Source organism: Solanum lycopersicum, chromosome 7, assembly GCF_036512215.1.
Source record: "Solanum lycopersicum chromosome 7, SLM_r2.1".
Lineage (NCBI taxonomy): Eukaryota > Viridiplantae > Streptophyta > Magnoliopsida > Solanales > Solanaceae > Solanum > Solanum lycopersicum.
Window position 1 is genome coordinate 7,207,826 of NC_090806.1, and position 6,000 is coordinate 7,213,825.

A 6,000-nucleotide genomic window follows, 5' to 3' on the forward strand; every position below is an offset into this window, starting at 1 on the left:
ACTGGCGTCGCAGATAAAAAGAAAGAAGGAGGTTGAGATGGAAACTGAAAGCCTAAGAAAAAGGTTAAACATTCTTCGTTCGACGAAAGGCGAGAGAAGCGAAAATAGATATTGAGACTACCGTGTTGTTGGCCAGAAGTGCGTCACTCGATGAGGAATTGACGATCTGTAGCAACTCAAAGGGCGAAAAATACCCCGTCTGTGGCCAGGAAGCAGACGACAGTAAGTGTGGCAGTGGTACCGGAATCGGCAAAACCGGACCGGTAATTACCAGAACCGGTACGGAATCGGTACTGCGTGTACCGGTTCAGTTTCGGAACCGGAACCTGACCGGTCCGGGAAACCGGTAAAATAACTATTGTTCCGTCCCGGTCCGGTAGTAAACCGGTACTAGACCGGACCGGACCGGTATCCGGGACGAACCGAATTTAAAAAAAAAGAAAATTTAATCGAATCTAATTTTTATTATAATTTAAATTTCAAACTTTAAAGTTATAAATTTAAATTTTCAAACTTTAAATTCAAACTAGTTTGAAAATTTTAAATTCAAATTTTTAAGTTAAATTTAAATTTCAAACTTTAAAGTTATAACTTTAAAGTTATAAACTTTAAAGTTTTAATTTAAAATTTTCAAAATTTTAAAGTTTCAAATTTAAATTTTCAAACTTTAAATTCAAACTTTTAAAGTTTGAAAATTTAAAATTCAAAATTTAAAGTTATAAAAATTTTAATTTCAAACTCTTAATTTTTGAAATTTTTGAATTTAAACATGAAAGTTATAAAATTTAAAATTGACTATATCAAAAATTAAATTTAATACAACAATATTAAAAAATAAACTAAGGCGAATAGCCTATATTTTTATTAATATATATTTGATATTACAATTACATTTAAAAAAATATTAGTTTGAATTAATAGTTGGTGCCACCATATAAATCCCTTCGTAAATCATTCAACATTTCTTTAGTAACATGTTCGGGAATAGGTTGAATGGAAAGATCTTCCATTGCTTCAATCCCATCGTCACTATAATCCTGCATTACTTCATCAACGTCATCTTGAAATTTGGTCGGTAGTGGTTCACGACCCAAATTTCTTCTCTCGACATTAATCTAATCTCGAAATAATACCGATATGTCCAAGCTGTCGGCTGCTAGTGAATGCCTATGTTCTCCAAGTTGAAACCTTGTTGTACTAAAGACGCCTTCCGAAGCTACCGACGACGCTTGCATTGCTAATATATCTCGAACCATCGGTACTAGTTTTGGAAATCCTTTGGTGCGCTCTCTCCACCATTTGAGAACATCTTCAGTATGTTCTGTCATTTGATTAATATATGCATCAAAATCATTTCTATTATCGTGAGAAAGTTCAAGATAATCCTCTAAATAATTATCAATATTATTTTCATCAAATCTAACCCTAGAGCTTTCAGGTTCATTTTCACTTGATAAATTTTTATTAGCATTATATAAATCATATAATTTTCTTGCTTCAATTTTTGTGCTATCTTTAACTTGTTGACAGCTAGGAATTTCTTCTAATTCATCATTAATATCTAAGTTAAAATATATTTTTTCAACCATTCTTGATGAACCGAAATCTTTATACTTAGGGTGTAACAAACACGCAGTTAAATAAATTTGAGGAATAGGAATATAATATTTTTTAAATTTTATAATCATTTTTTCAACGGTTTGTTGAAATCTTGGTTTATTTTTAAATTTATATAATTTAGAAGAAATCATACAAATATCAGGCAAAACAGTACAAATTGATGGACTATAAAGTACAGAAATTCTTTTTGTAGTTAAGTAAAAAACTTTAAGGAAATCTATAAGTTTATTTATATCACGCCAATCATTATCATCTAGTCTATATGTCATATCAGAATTATGAGCATTCCAAACCATTTGTAAGGGTATTCGATATTCATAAGCGACTACAAGCATTTCATATAAAGTATTCCATCTAGTAGACACTGTTTTTGGAATTTCTCTAGGTGGAAGATTATTTTCAAAACAGCGATTTTGAAAATCTTTACGCCGAGACTTAACTTGACATTTAAATATAAAATGACATGCATTTTCAACTTTCGTACATCCGTTATCATACATATTTACACCATCTCTAACCATCAAATTATATATATGTGCAGTACACCTAATATGATAATTATCACCATAAAAAGGACAAAGTGTAGTTTTTAAATATTGAACAGCAGAATTATTACTTGAAGCATTATCTAATGTTATACAACTTATTTTATCACATATTCCATAATTTTGTAAAATATCTAAAATAGTTTGAGCAATATAACTACCGGTTTTTTGCATTTGACAACATTTGTAACCTAAAATTCTTTTTTGCATATAAAATTTTTCATCAATCCAATGTGCAGTAACAGTCAAATAATCGTTACCATTTACACTAAGACCCATATCAGAAGTAATAGCTATTTTACAAGTATTATAATAAAATAAACAATGAAGATATTGAAAATGTTGTGCATGATAATCAAATACAGCCTTTTTATTGTATTTCTAGCAAAACCTTTAAAATTTGGATTATATACAATTTGAATATGATGTATAAAACCGGGATTTTCAGCAAAACTAAATGGCAAACCCATAACACATATCATTTTACCTAGTTCTTCAAGATCTTTTTCTCTACTATATGAAGGTAGTAAACTAGATCCAGAAACATTAGACGGATTTAATTGTGTTTGTACCATTTTAGAGCCGCCTACTCCTACATTTTCAGGAAGGGGGGTACCGTTTTTTTTAGCTTCCGCTACCGCTTTAGCATGCAAAAATTCATTTTTACAACAAGACATTAAATGACTACTCAAATGTCCCGTCCCGCCAAATTTGCCCACAGTTTTATGATTTAATATATGTGTACATTTATTACAAATAGCTTGTGTTTTATCTTCATTTTGTATCATAAATTGCCAAACAACCGATTTTTTAACACGTTCTACCTTAGGCCTAGGATGTACTGGGGGAACTGGGGCAGGACAACGAAAGGGAGCGGGACTAGGAGTAGTAGCTGTAGGTGGCTGAGTTTCATCATCATCATCATAAAAAATAGGCGTATCAGTATAATTATCAATATCATAATCATTATCATTATCACTAGGCAAATCCTCATCAAAATTACCAAAGCGACGTTGTAAATGTTCATGATAAGGATCTAATCCTGAATTACTATCAATATTAAATACCGTATTATCAACATGTGTATAATCATCCGTATTTATTCTTAGTATAGTAGATTTTTTAGTTTTTGATTTAGAAGAACTACCGATTTTTGCATTATCGGAGGATGTAAAGTTACAAACATTTCTTACACGCTCTAATGCACTTTTTTTCCCCTTTCCTTTTTGAACAATATTTTTTCTGAAACCATATTAAAAAATTAAACGTGAGAATAAATATAATAAGAAAAATGTTATGCAATTATGCAAACAATAAATCACAAATAAATAAATAATTATTTAAATATAAATGAAACATAAAATAAAAGTTAGAACGAATGTACCGAACGTCTACTTAAAAAAAGTAGACGTTTATGACCACCGATAGCCGAACGTGGAAAGTTGAAAATTGAATTTTGAAGCTCCAAATCTAATTTCCAAAGATCAAGTAAGGCAACACCGAAATTTAAGATATTATATATTATAGATTAGAGATTAGAGATAGAGTGTAGAGAGTTGAGACTTGAGAGAGTAGAAGATGAATAGATGATATTGTGAATTGTGATTTAAAAGAATGAAATTTAGGGGTATTTATAAGTAAAAAAATGGGTTAAAGTGTAATTTTTAAAACTTTAGGGTATTAAAAAAGTTAGGGGTGGGGTAAGGGCTTTATTGGATGTATTTTTCTTCAACTAGCCGTTGGGGGGCCCACTAGCCGTTACCCAACGGCTAGTAACGACTCTATTTAAAAAAAATAAATTAAACCGGACCAGACCGGACCGATAATTACCGGAACTGGTAAAAACTGGATATTCGGTAATTTCATCCCGGTTCCTGTCCCGAAATCGGAAAACCCAAACCCTAACAGGTACTAACTGGTACCGAACCGGATCGGGATGGACTGGACCGGGAACTGGTAGGTACCGATTCCGCTGCCACTCTTAGACGACAGTGGCCCCAACAATGAAGTAACTGAGGAGGACGATGAGGAGGAAATCGTCTACAAGCCTCCATTTCCGACTGTCTGAAAGGAATGACGTAGCCCCAGGACAAGAAATGACCAAAATGTTTTCGTCGCCTGGGAATTTCAATGTTGTCTTTAATTTCCTTGTAATCACAATAAAAGAATGAATGAAAAGATTTCGTCCTAAAACCCGAACTACGCCTGAATTCTCCTTGTGAGATACGTAGGCAGCCTTTCCCGGCCTGGCCCCTACCGCTGAAAATTTTCATTCTCCTCCGTGTTACGAAGATATGAAGATAAGATCAACGGTCATCGAAAGGCAGCTAGCAAGAAGACCATAACTCAACGTGATTCAGCCTTTCCGAGATAGCCCTAAACAAACAAATTCCTGTTTGTTCAAAATATATTTCTGTCCTCATTCGTGGGTTAAGATATCCTCAAACAAAGCGACTTGTGTGTTTATCTGTTTTCTGTGCGATATTATGCATTTTGTACTCCGAATATGCACTAACAAATCTGCCTTTGAGTTGTTTCATCACTCAGGTACCTTTGACTGGTCTGTGTCGATAAAAGCTGACAGATCACCCCTACTTCACCAGATCAAAAGGTCCTGCAGATTCCTTCCCGGACCGAACTGAGATAGAAGAAATACCGCCATGGGAGACAACAATGATGAAGTTAGTCTCACGGATGTTGTGGTGGCTCAGCCCACCGTGGCAGAACAGAATGAGCTAATTGCGCAGCTGATACAGCAGATAGCAGATATGAGGGTCGAGATGCAACGAAGGCAGGACACGCCTCCACCCGAATTCGACCCCAATTTCATCGATGAAAGACCTCCGATGTACTTCCCCTCATCCAACTTGGATCCTACTCAGAACCATCTGTCGACACCCGTGCATAACCCGTCCGGGATAGATATGACAACCCAAAACCCCCAGTACGCTTCAGTCTCCTATCAAACTCCCTCGCCGCTTCCAAACAACCCTCCACAAATACCACCACATCCCCAGAACGCTCAAACAACCCCACCACCCCAAAATCAGAACCAAAATCCGACCGCCTTCAACCCCCAGACACCACAACCCCACTTGACCCAAAATACCAATCCCCAAAATTATCCACAAAACTATCAAACTGCACAGAACGTCCCGAGCCCTTCCATAGCCCCACCCTTCCCAAAAAGAACCACATTCCAAGTCCCCGTCCCGACCGAGCATGAGGTGCACGGTTCCGAGTTGGACCATTACGAGGAGCAGGAGAGAGAGTGGAGGGCGAGGGAAGAAGCGAAGATAGACATAAAGAAGGAGATAAAAAGGGCAATGAAAGAATTGCAATGCATTCAAGACGTCGCCGGATTCAGTTATGCGGAACTGTGCATCCACCCAGACTTGAACCTCCCTGAAGGGTTCAAAATCCCGAAGTTTGATACGTTTAGAGGGGTGGGCAACCCCATGGCGCATTTAAGAGCGTATGCGACGAATTCGTGGGAGTTGGCAAAGATGAAGCTTTGTTGATGAGGTTGTTCAGCCGGAGTCTGTGCGATGAGGCCCTGGAATGGTTCACGTCGAACGAAACTCGACAATGGACCAGTTGGAGTGCACTGGCTACGGATTTCATTGACAAATTCGCGTACAATGTCGAGATAGTCCCTGATCGATACTCCTTAGAGAAAATGAAGCAGAAATCGACAGAAAAATATCAGGAATTCGCCTACAGATGGAGGAAAGAGGCAGCGAGGGTGAGGCCTCCGATGACAAAAAAGAAGATTGTAGAGGTGTTCGTACGGGTGCAAGAGCCTGAATACTATGACAGAATCATCTTGTTAATC